We start from the raw sequence: 13,149 nt of genomic DNA on the forward strand, positions 1-13,149 counted from the left end.
TTTCCGATTTCAGTTCTGGCTGAAACAGAGAAGTGCCAAGGCATGAGCAGTAACTTCATAATAGCTTACAAAACATTTTTAAAAGGTTAGGTTTGGTCTGTGTTAGTTTAAATTTCAGGTTAATTTTATTCTAGGTAGACTGATCTAGTCATTTCTCTTACTGAGAATAATTTCCCTAATTTCTTTACTGACCAAACATATTTTGTCTAGTAGCATTTTCCAAAGAACAAAGCAATTTGAATGGAGTGCAAAAACTAACTGGCACATAATTACCTAGAGTGACTACTGGACTGTTGACAAATGTTTTTTCTGTGCTTTTTACCTAGCCCTGGTTTGTAGGGCTTATCCTTAGACTAAGTGGCATAGCTGGCTGAATCATTTACACTTCAGCCAATAGGCAGAATCCTACTACACCTTATCTGGCAACATTCCCATATGTTCATAAATACTCTAGTTGTGCAAATAAGGATTTTTGAGACAATTGCATCAGTATTTCAATCCAAGATTGGAGAACAACCTTTAACGATGATATTAACTAAAATTTCTGTCTTACAATTTATTTTTAGCTAAACTTCTTCTTGTATTCCGTATAGTAGAATAAAAGATCCTGGTTCTTAATTCAAATGGGTCAATCATTTGGGTAAATTTATTTCAGGAATCAGATTTAATACCCTTCAGCACCAACATCCTAAAGAGTGAAGGTAAATCACAAACAAGTAATAGAAGAAAACAACCCATGGATGTTAGATTTGTCTTTCATTATTTCTATCTAATACTTCAGTTTCTTGTATTTAAACATAAACACACACTCCCAATTTTTTCTGAAATCCACCTTCTGCAGGCTGCACCTGACAGGCACACACCTACACCATTGCTAACCAGCAACCTCTCACAAGTGTCCAAACAAAATCCACATATAATGCTTCCTGCTAAAGAAAGCCTTGGTGATGTGGCAGGGTTATATTTGCAGGGTGCACAGACACAGTCAGTGAATTCTAATGGAATTTAATAGAGGCAGTGCTGTCAGAGTACACAAGTGCCTGCAAATGTTGGTGCCACACAGCTGTCTGGTCATTTTGTTTTTGTTTTTCTCCCTTCATACTTTACAATGATCAACTGAATTCTTGTTAGGCATTTGTAATGAAGAGCTATAAGAAGGAGAAGAGAGTTTTATTAGGAAAAAAAGAGAGTTAAGATAGACAAGAAGATTTAAGATTTAAGAAGCCAAATGATGCAACCATAATGATGCAGGTAGGAAAAGAACCCTAACTGGCCTACAGAGCTGCAAAGAGCAAGGAATTACTCTTCCTTGTTTCCCCAAGTCAGAGCATATATAGAATAAGCAAAACCAAATTATTTTATTATGTTCTTCTCTACTTACCTTTCAGATTTTTTATAAATATATTTAATGCTAGTTGTTGGCAGTACATTTACAAATATTGGGACACATTTTTTTGTTAGCCATTGTTCAGATAAATGCATTGAAGCAATAGTCACAGAAATGCAACCTTTCTCTATACTGTATACTCATTACCTGAAAAAAATCACCTCAAGAGCTCTTACCATAGAAGGGTCTCCAAGTCAGGGACTGACTGTCTGACACCTCTAATAAAAGTGCTAATTAATTCCAGCCTTTTTATCTTTTTATTTCATCAAAATACTTGGTCATTAGAAAGAAGTTCCTGACATATTTCATCTTGCCCACCCCAAAAAAGCCATGAAATAAAAACAACCTTGCCTCTCTATTAGCCTGGTGGTAACTTGTTAGCAGCAGTCAAGAAGCAGCTTCTTTTGGGTCCTCTTATCCAGTCGTAGCTCATAAACCATCCATAGATCCATATTGTTTAAGAAAGCCAATTACATTTCAGGCACAGTCATAATGGGTCTGTCCTGCACAGCTATCATGGGCTTTTAGATACTCTAGAAGTGCTTGAGGATTTTCCATCAAAACCTTTTTGTTTTTTTCTCCTTATAGAATACACAATTTTGCAGTATCTGTTTTTTTCCACAAGAAAAAGCTTTGCTTTTATGTAGATTCCTTCCATTTTCCCATTAGGATAACCAAAAAGAAAAAAAAAAGCCATATTTTCCAGTTGGCTGAATAAGAAACCAAATATTCTGGTTTGCTGAACTAATCTGAAATGTTTCATTTTAAGTCAGCACATACTGAAATGCATATTCCTCTGCAGCTGCTTTGCTATATATGTCTCATACCCCTGTTCTTTCCTGCCGGCTTGTGTTTCTTGGCCAAACTATCTCTTTTCAAATGAGATGAATGGAGTTTCATCAGGGCACATGACCTGTGTGTTAAACAAAATACTTCAGTTTGGCCATATGAAAATATTTCAATCGTTAAAATGCTGAAATTAAATATTTCCTCATTTCTGCATTGGAATTTTTCAAAATTTCAAAATTCTTGTGTTGCACACAATAAATAGGAATTTCAAGTTTGGCTTCACTCTGAGATGAAAAGATGTGTCAAAGTATTGTTAGTCTCAAAGAGATTACTGATTTTCTGATTTTCATTCAACTCACGCATGATCAGAAAAAACTTTCCATCCTATTAATACAAATTAAATCACTCCAATCTGTGTACTTTGGTGCTAAGTTTTAAGACAGTTTGCATACTTTATTGTTTTAAAATAATTCCATAATCACAACAAGATAGCAGTTCATATGTTTTTTGCAGTAAGGCCTGATTCTGCTCTCACTAAAATGAGTGGGAGTTTTGTCACTGACTTCAATGAGAAAGGATCGTCTTAAGTGAATATTTATGGGTATAAAAAGGAAAGCCACAGGGCATGTGGTTATCTCCCAATAACCCACATCCTGCTGTGTTTTTTTGCTTTTGTGGATTATAAATAGGCGCTTTATAATTGAGTTGAGACTTAGCCGCAGTTATAACAAAAGAACCTTTTAAAGTGGAAGAGCTTTTACTTTATTTGTGATTAGAGTTGCATGCTAACCTAGCTTCATACAAAGAAGGTAAAGGACTGGGCCAGTAAAAACCTAACTTGTTTCAGGGTATATTCTGTCTTCTGAGCTGCTTCTGAGAAGTCAGAGAAACAGAATCTGCGAGACTCTTCTTTAACCATCTTGTTTAAAAGTAAAACAAAATATAAAATGTCTGTTTGTCACAAGAAGTTCCTCCATGAACTGATTTTTTGTTTGTTTTTTATTCAGAACAGTTTCTGTGCAAGAAAAGGATATTTTTAGGGGTCAGCTTAAGCACTGTATCATTTGCTTTTGTAAAAATATTTGCCGCTATTTTTCTGCCTGAGCCAGCAGCATCTGCCTAGAACAAACTATGTGAAAGCCCTTTGGTTTTCGTGTTTCTCTCTGCTTCACCACTAACTGGGAACAACCAAGTATTTTAGAATAAACAGAACAAGAAAATCATCATAAGATGATCAGGAGGTTTACATGAAGTTCTTAAACTTCCTAGGGTTGAAATGATACTGGATGGTAAAAAAGAAAAACTCAGCAAAGTGAAAGCAGTTGTGCATTGAGAAAAATGTTCACACAGGTTTAAAGACAAAATTTGGTTCTGATCAAAATAATCCTTCAATTTTACAGTGATACTTTCTTTTTAGGTGGTCTTCTGCTGATTATAGAATGTAGAGGTATTTTAGTTGAATAAAGTGGTGCGACTTCTCCTCAAAATCAGTTTTATAACTTTGAAATTTACCGGTGTTCTGTGCTTAAACCAAAAAAAAAAAAAAAATCCTGTGTGTTTTATAGACACTACTACTTACTTGGTAGTACCTCTCGTTCCAGTAGTAACAAAGAAGGGAGCAGATGGAAAGAGCTTTCTGAATGTTGAGTTTTTCAGTGTACAACTGTCTCTATTGAAAACTCCTCTTTGCGTTACTTGATCTCTAGCAAAATATGCTTTGCCTGCATGCCAAACAAGTTATACATAACATTTCACAAGTTCTGAATTTAACTTCGAATGTGTTTTGGCAATAAACTATGATATTCATAAACAAAATACCATTGACCCTACCGAAAAGCACTGTGGTTCATTCCAAGCTAAGATCATCTTCATTAGTTTAATTCAAAATCATTAACCAAACAAAAAAAAGATGTTGTACTGGAGAAATAATACAGAGAGGTTTCAACATCTTACAAAATGAAAGAGAATTTTTATTTGTTTTTAAAATTGCTCTCCAGGATGTATGAGAGAGAGAAATAGTGAATACATTTCGTTGTTGATTAAAACAGAATACATGCCATTATCATGTGTTTTATCAGGTATTATCAGGTACCTTCAGGTGTTATCAGGTATTATTTAGGATCAAAATACAATTTTTTGTACCAACACTACTCTTCTTTTTATTATACTTAAACTTTAAACACTTTTATCAGACTTCCTTCAGAACACAGATCAGCTATTGAAATCTATTTTCCCTAAATCTATGTTTTTCTTAGTAGGAGTGGAATCATATTGCATTTGCCTTTGCGTTATATATTATTGGATAGTATCTTTAAGCCAGATGTGGCTGCTTTCAGCTGACATATAGACTAAGTACATGACTTTGGGATTCATCAAAGGCAGCTTTTGGTCATCACAGGTATGAGACTTCACTCATAGCTCTTCATTTTTGTGTACATCTTCAATCTTCAATTTTGATTGTGAATTTGCACAGGATGTGGGCCAGGGAGCATTTAGTAGAAAAAGCTTTAAGACAGAAGAAATTTTTTTGTTTATCTTGTACCTTCAACTAAAGAATTTCATTTTTATTTCCATATACCACTTACCTAAAAAATCAGGTGATAACAGACGCTCTTTAGTGGTTGAAAATATGGAGACCACATGCAAAAGGCCATGCAAAAAAGCAAGTGGTAGAACTGACAGTGGAAGGTGGCAGTTATTATAGCCTGTTCTTTGCTCTAACCACAATTACAATTCTTTACAATTCTACATGATGTCAGCTGTGTCATCAGTATAATCTACATTGACAGTAGGTTTGGAACACCCAGTCTTTATTTATTCTCTAATACTTCCTAAGGAAAAAAATTTATTATCTGTTTTCATAAATATGTAGCTTGTCGGTTTATAGAACTTATGGAACTATTTATTTTTATATATCTTTTAATTCCTTTAAAGGGTACAAATCTAAAGCTGTGCATACTGCCATTATTAAAAAAAAAAAAAACCTGAATTTATTATTGTTCATTTTATTTCCCCTGTTTTTAGTTTATTTGCTATTTCATCTTAAATTGGACTACAAATTGTTAGAGGGATGCATTCTATCTTTCTCTGTGTTTGAAGACATGATTCATGGATTAAATTCAATGGCTGTATTATGCAAAAGATTAGATTAAATGCTAATAATGATGTTTCAGGTGCCATGAAGGCTTTAAAACAAATGCTCGATCCTAGCTCCATTGAAATCAATGGCAATTTGCCACCAGCTTCAGTGCATCCAGGATTTTATGCTCTGAATCTTTGAATCAGGATGAATTTAAAGTATGTTCTTAACTGCTATCACTCAGCAGAGAATATAATCTGCCTACTTTTCATTGATTGTTTTATGGCTTTCTCTAACACCACCAAGTGGGAAAGCAATGCGTTGGTAAACATCCACTAATACTTCTCTAAAGGTGTTCAGTTATTTTATTTTATTTTAAGTAAATATTGATTATGTGTGGTAGGACAGTGGAATAAATTTAGTGACTGATTTTCTTTAAGGCTTTTTCTGGAAAAGTGTTTTCTTTACTGGCTTTCACCAATCTAACACCTTTTTCCTTCTTAACATCAGAATTTATGTCTACATAATTTCACGATTTCTTCTATATCCTGAAAATATATCAGGGTGAGAATGGGTAAGTTTGCTATAATTATGTTTAATTTCTTTATTTCAAGTGCAGAAGTATTTTTGCTCATGTCTTAGCTACCATGTTTTAAAATGAAATGTGTCTAATTTGTTGTTTTTGTCATGTGTATCTGAAAATGATACTTTCTATATTTGTAGTTATTCATATGTCTCCTCCGTGTTTGTTCTTCATAACTTCCCTCCTTAGCAAATTGTTTTGCTGGAGATTTTACATCTACAAATCTTTCTTCAGATAATTTTAGGATTCGATATTTCCCTACAGTTCCAACAGCAAAATATTTTGTCATTGGTCTCTATTTCATTCTGTTGTTTGCCTGAGTAAAATAAGTGATTGTTTATTAAAAGATAATTTCCCGCTTTTAATATTATTTGCTTATTAGTCACTTTTAGTTTCTTTGACAGTCACAAATGATCTTATGGGAAGAGTGACATATTTTAGTGACCTCATTTATAGATTTAGAAATTGATAAGATTCAGACTACTGCAATCAAAGTCTTACTTTGTTAACAATACAAGACAGATGATTTCTCTGATTGACCTAATTCTTATTTGAACTAAGGCATATCTTTTAGGAGAATATGGCCAGTATTGATTGAAGGGTGTTCAGTGATGAGGTGCGACCACAGTTTAAAGTAAATTTTGCCAAAAATTAATTATGCTATTTTGAAAAATTGCATCTTTTTAGTCAGTTGCACAGTTTCTGGTTCCAACCATGAGGCATTTTTGTAAATCAGTCTGATGAGCTCTGTATCAAATGTTTGTTCCCTGAAGAAGTGCTTAAGGATTACATTAAGAATTTTCAATCTTTTTGTATAAGTCACTTTTTTCAAATCTTTTATCATCCCTATGACTCTTTCCTGTTTTTTCTCAATTTTTCAACAGCTATCATGAAACATGGACACAAGAACTAGAGGCAGTGTTCCAACAGTGGTCCCACTATAGAGGTAGCATAACTTTGCTACTTCATCTCAGTCCCATCATACACGTACACATCACCTAATCCTTTTGCTCACAGCATCACACTGGGAACTTACCTTCAGCTGATTATCCAACATGACATTCAATTTGTTTTCAGAGCCACTAATTCCAGATAGATAATCATTTATCCAGCACTTTAAATTCTTTGTTCATAGAGCTATGACCTTACATTTTGCTGTACTGAAGGGTTTTTGTCTGCTTGAGTACAGCTTGCTAAACAGTCCACATCTCCCTGTACTAGTGACTTCTTAACTTCATTTTTCACCATTCCCTGGAACTTTGGGCCATTTGTAATTTTTATCAATAATTATTTGGGTTTTTTTCTGGATCACTGATAAAAGTTGCTAAGTAATACAGACTCAAGAAATAATTCCTAAGACCCCTCTAGAAAGGGTTAGAAAGGGTACTGAAGATACCCGGGACAAAAGCTGAGACATAGGGAATGCATTAATGATACTGCACTAGAGGCTATAAAAGGTGTTGACAGCAGTGACATGATACAAGATGTAGGTAGGGGCCTGAGGTATTTAGCTAAGAGTATGTAGCAATGCATAAATCCACAGAAAATCAAGTTTTCTTAATTCTGGTAGTCACGTAGCAATCTATTATTGTTTAATTTCTTAACTTTTTTTTTTTTGCAATATTAAGTCAAATGCCTTGCAGAAGTTTAAGACCGTTCTAGCGATAATATCAACCTATATCAGCCAAACTTGCAGCATTTTCTTAATTATTTCCATATTCCTTTTGCTTCCTCGAGTGGGAATTTAATTTTTAGCACTATGTGGAATCAAATTCTTTCAGAAGGACAGAGTAGACCCTGATCTTGATTGTCCTGAGCACTTTTAGGAAGAAACTGCTATCCTATGATAGTATGCAAGGTTGACTCTTGTTTTTTGAGCATTGCAGGAAGTGCTCAATACAATTCTTTCAGAATAATGGAAGATAAATGATGAAAGCTCAGATAAGATGGTGGTAGTAAGACATATATCTGTGCATTGTTCAAGGTCTAAAATCCCATTCCATTTGTTTACTAGAGACTGCAATTTAAAATCAAGACAAGGTGATGAGATTTAAAAACTCATTTATTCATAGTTTTGCACTCACAGGGTCATAGAAATTCAAGTTGGGGGAAAAAACCCTAATAATCGCTTAGTCTGTGCCCTTTCAAGCTCTTGCCTACAATATATTTATTTATAAATTCACTCCCTGAATTTTATTTTTTTATTGTATTTACTTTGTACTCAGTCTAGTTTTAGGCATGCTGAAACTACACAGGCTGTAGTACCCAGGCAAGCCTATTCAAATATCTCTGCATTCTGGGTAAGCCTCTAACTCCTCACCCGAGCCTAATTAAGTGAAGTTCATTAATTCAAATTCCAGAAGATGGAAGGCTAAAGATCAGACTTTTCTAGAACTCCACATGCAAATCATGGCAATGTATATGAAATGTCAAAAACCCCAGTCTTCTTAAATGTAGTTTACATCTTGTGTAGCATGTGTAGTTTTAAATACTCAGGGCTGAGTACAACCCGCATGTAGTTTCCTTTTGTTTTCAGGAAAGATCTGCAGTCATTCCCTGCAAAAAAGTAACTGTCATGAACTTGAATGTTTTCAAAACTGCTCTGAGTGAACTTCTCTGTGTTGGATTGAAATTCTTTCATGTGTTCCCCTACTTTTGTATTCCAAGAAAGATTTATTTCAGTGTTGTCAACTCCATTCAAAAACACTCCATGTTTACCTTTATTTGTTCTTGTCAAGTAATTCTCATGTTTTCCTCATAAGAACTTAGCCGAGAAGTGGAACTTGAAATTCCGTTGTGCATATCGTTCTTGCCGTTCCATAGCGGCACAATGCCGTCTTTTCCTTCTGTTGCAGCACTGAACTGGGTTTCTGACAGGCTGAATTCCCAAGACTAATATTGTGATTGACTTGTAACACCAAGAACACCAGTAGCCTTAATTTTCTCACATTTGTCAGGGTAGTTTACATGACGTAGAACAGACAGCTGTGTTTTCTTCATGGGACCTCAGAAGCAAAGATGGAAAACCATAAAGCAGTAATCATATTAAATGGGGAAGAACACCCACATTAAAAATAAGATCAATATAGTAGCGCCTTATGTTCATATACTCATTTCCTTATATTATATTTCTATAATTATGTCAGATCAAAACATCTTTTACTGGAGTCACCTCAACCAAGAAACAAAAAATCTGGATTTTCCTTTGTAAGGCACAAGACATTCAAAGCTTTGACCCCAGACTGGCTTTAACTATACTGTGTATGGAAATTCTGTATGTAATCTGGGTAGCTGGCAAACAAAGCTACCTAGCAATTTTTGGCTAGTGGAGATATTTTACAATCCATTCTGCATTCTCTTATTATCCTTGTTTTCTTTTCTACTCTGGCTTTTTTGACTGACTAATCACGTTGCACTGCTGGACTTCATTACTTTGTAGTGTGAAATGATTCCTAGATAATATCGTTATCAATGATTTTACGTCTGTTTTCTGTACCTCGTAAGAAAAAAAATAAGCAAAATCCCAAATCTGTTAAGTCACAGAACTCATCTTCCTCCGCACTGACGAGTGTGCAGATTCTCTGGTTTGTGCCTGTCAGTGGGCACTCCACGGGTGTGCGCTGCTGGAAACTTTGGCTCGGAAGGCTCCTGTCGGACTGCAAGGCAAGCAAGCAGACGAAAACAATGAGCAGAAACTGGTAAGTGGGAACTCAGCTGGAGACCATATTTTTAGTGCTGGGTTCATACCACTAGACATTGCTCCTCATTAACTGTAAAGTCACCGTGGCAATTTACCATGTAAAGGTACACATTGAAGAGAAAAAGTGGTGTTACTACAGACACTGTACTTACACAAGAATGTCATTAGCATTCATTTCATTAACAAGGGCTGCACTTGTCCACAGAAACTACCTATATTTATCCATCACAATGAAGATATCCAACCAGCATTTCCCTTAGCTCAGTGAAGTACAATTTCCAGATCCATTCAGAGTGTAAAATTCAGAATTTACATGGAATTAAAACTAGTATGCATTTCACTTACTGCTCTTAGCAGTCATGTACCCTGAACAGTTTACCATAACTCTACTCAGAAAAAGCATTTGCAGTTGTAGTATCATGTAACATAATTCAAAACCAAAACATCTGTGACAGATACCCTAACAATGTCACGTAGTATTAATCTCTGCATTTAGCTAAAGATTGAATTTCAGAGGCTCCTTTAATTGGTCAACTAATTTAACAAGTTGCTGTTACAAGTTAAAATAATTTCCACTTCCATGCACTTGACAGCACTGGGCAGAGTTTTTCAGAAAACACTTGTTACCTGCACAATTCTTTTAAACCTTAAAGATTGCCAGCTTTTATCTTTTTAGCTTATATCCAAGGTATGCTCACAATGTTTTTTATCATTTTAAATAAGTAAGTTAGCATTTTAAATAAGTACAGTTCTGGCAATATGTCAGCGTAGCAGATGTTTTCTCATTTCATAAAGCTTGTGTATGTGAATAAATCTAATATAGTATCTCCGTAAAACTGATTCTATTCAGCTGATTATTTTTCTAAATTAAAGGATGGTTTTAAAATAATTTAATCACATGCCCTGTGGCAACATAGCCAAAAAGGGTGATACTTTTGCCTAAGGAGGTTCAGAAAAGAGCTCTGTTTTCTGCTGTCTTTTGCTGGATTTCATGAGAGACATTTTACTCTGTAGAGCCTAATAATCTAATCAAGAAAATAATGCCTACGACACAGTTGTCCTTTTTTCCTGTATTCCACATAGAAATAGTTTTAAAAGACACCTTAAAAGGAAATGGAAATCTACAGGAATCAGTCATGAAGGATAACCTACTAAAAGGGGTATGATTTGGGGAAGATTTTAAATCATTGCAAGAACAGAAAAAGAAGCTGTTACATGACTTAAAGCAATGCAATATGCTGACAAGATTGTGGCATTTGTGAAAGTAAGTCGAAACTACACAGGGGACATTACCTCTTCTGTGTGACAAAAAGAAAAATCAAGGGAAGAAGAGAAATAAGTTAGTTCTTATTGTTTGTGCCTTATTAGAACTAAATACACCAGCAAAAACTAACCACGGACTTAGATTCAACTAGCTAATGATCTGCAGGTCCCTTGATTTCCTTACAGAGCTTTAGGCCAGGTGGCACTTGATGGATTTGGTCTGCAGGGATTTGTGAAAGCATTTGTATAGGTTTTATTTCTTGGCTCTTCATGCCCTTACGTACAGGAGAGTTAAGATGAACTTAATCTCAGAGCTCAGACTGCCACATTTTCGTTGGCTTCCCATGATATTGGCTTCAGTTCTACTGGAAGTTCCAGAAACCTCATTCCTTTCCAAGATTTGCAGTAAGACTCTATGTTAAAACTCAGTCTCTGTCCTTTGGGCTCCAGAATCATAAGCCTCCTCTAAAAGAGATGTTCCTATGCTCTTTCTTACACATAAAACAGTAAAGCTAATTCACTGTCATTTATGTTTGTGGTAATGGTTAGAGCTATTTTTTAGGATATAGGAGATACAGGACTAAAGTCTTTCTCAGCTTGAGGGTTTTCAAACCTACCTCTCCCTCCTCTCTGTGGCAGTTCTCTAACCATCTGCTGACAAACTATTCTGGGTGGTGTGTGGTGATACTGAATTACCGCAGAACTACCAAGAAGAAAAAAAAGTTACTCTACTCTCACAGTGTAAAACTCAATTGAGTTATTTTACAGAATTGAATTAGCGTGCACGTAAGTACAGAGATGCAAACAGAAGTGAACTTCTTGTGACTTTTAACACAGTGTAATAAGTCCAGTTTAAAATAAAGTTCTGTTCATATAATTTTCAGAAATAACTGAAATTACTTAGACAACTGAAGCATCCAACAGCCTTCACACATTAGACATGAAGATCTGAAATCTTCTTCAGCATAACGTTATATGCTTAAGCATAAGTAATTGTTTAAGTACGCTGTTGCATTAAGAGCTGTCTAGCATCAGTTTCCATTTAGGCATGGTAGTTACAAGGTCAAAGTTTTTTGACTTTGTACTGATGCAAATGACTTTTCCAATTTTCTGCAGCTACAGTGGCAATATTGGAACTCAGGCTCTCCACCATCAAAGTGTCTTTCTTCACACCACAGAATGGTCCTGCAGTTGTTCATCTGTAGAGGGTTTTAGGATTCAGAATCTCACCAGTTACTTTTAATTAAACTTTACATTTCAGAGTAGCACTTCTACCTGAATGCTTCTAGTACTACTCTCTAGTTCTGCCTCTGCCATAGGTGCAGGAGTATGAGTGGATGGCAGTACTCTTAGCTCTAGCTTAATGCCTAAGCACGCATTACAATACCTGCCATAAATTAGAGTGTGCTCAGCTAGCCAACTGACACTAGCTACTTCACTGACATAGGAAATACAGTATAGTGCTGTAAAGTTGCCTTAATTCTTCCTGTACCTTTATGGAGTCCAGCAGATGGAGCACCCAAGAGATTTTGATCCTTTTAAAGCAGTTATACCTTCTTCAATTTTAGGAGAAACCCACTGTTCCTTTACACTGGTCTGAGTAAGAAATCAATGTGACTGCCTATGGATACTATGAATCTTATAACAAAGTGAAATTACAAAAGAAAAACAATAACAAATTCATACATTTAGAGTATACCAGTCCGTTCCAACTCAGATTCACAAGCAAATCTGATAGTAGTCATGGTCGCTACGGTTTTATTGCATTTTGGCCAGTTTCCATATGCTGGAATTTCATCCGTATATTACATTCTGTCCTCATCTGTGCAAAGTTGTGATGTTACATGTCTTTATAATGTCTTTATGTTACATGTCTTACATGTCTTTAAAAACTGAAAGCAGAGAAGTAAAATAATAAAAAGTCAAGATCTTGCAACTGGTCACATGCTTGGAGGCAGCTGTACCAAAGAGCTATGTGACCTTAGTTCTTCCATCGTAAAAAAAAATGTAAATCAGCAATATTTCTTTTTTATCATTATTATTTGAATCACTACAACATCTTCAGGCTTCAGTTAGAGATCAATGCTCTGCTGTCCTCAGCATTAAATGAAGACTGACCTTACCTGAAGTTTCTTCCTGTTTTTCTATCCAGTGTTAATAATTTGAAGGTGATTTTTTTCTCTTTTTTGCTTAAAATTAAACATATCAAAATCTTTTATGATTTCTGGGATTCTGTATTTAGATTCATGCAAACAGATACTTACTTCCTTGAATTCAGTGAAGTTCTTTATAGGAAAAATAGTCCATTTAAAAGTTCAAGGCTTATGTGAGTGTCACTGCCAATCTGT

At 35.2% G+C, this 13,149-nt stretch overlaps 1 long non-coding RNA gene across 1 annotated transcript; it reads right to left on the reverse strand.

Moving 5' to 3' along the window:
• Window positions 1-7,882: 7,882 nt before the first annotated feature.
• Window positions 7,883-11,717, reverse strand: LOC135328478 (uncharacterized). Its single transcript, XR_010389384.1, has 2 exons — window positions 9,335-11,717; window positions 7,883-8,843 (listed from the first exon to the last, which is right to left on the reverse strand). It is a non-coding gene; the product is annotated as an uncharacterized LOC135328478 (long non-coding RNA).
• Window positions 11,718-13,149: the final 1,432 nt, after the last annotated feature.

Source organism: Dromaius novaehollandiae, chromosome 5 (assembly GCF_036370855.1).
Source record: "Dromaius novaehollandiae isolate bDroNov1 chromosome 5, bDroNov1.hap1, whole genome shotgun sequence".
In the NCBI taxonomy this organism is placed as follows: Eukaryota; Metazoa; Chordata; class Aves; order Casuariiformes; family Dromaiidae; genus Dromaius; species Dromaius novaehollandiae.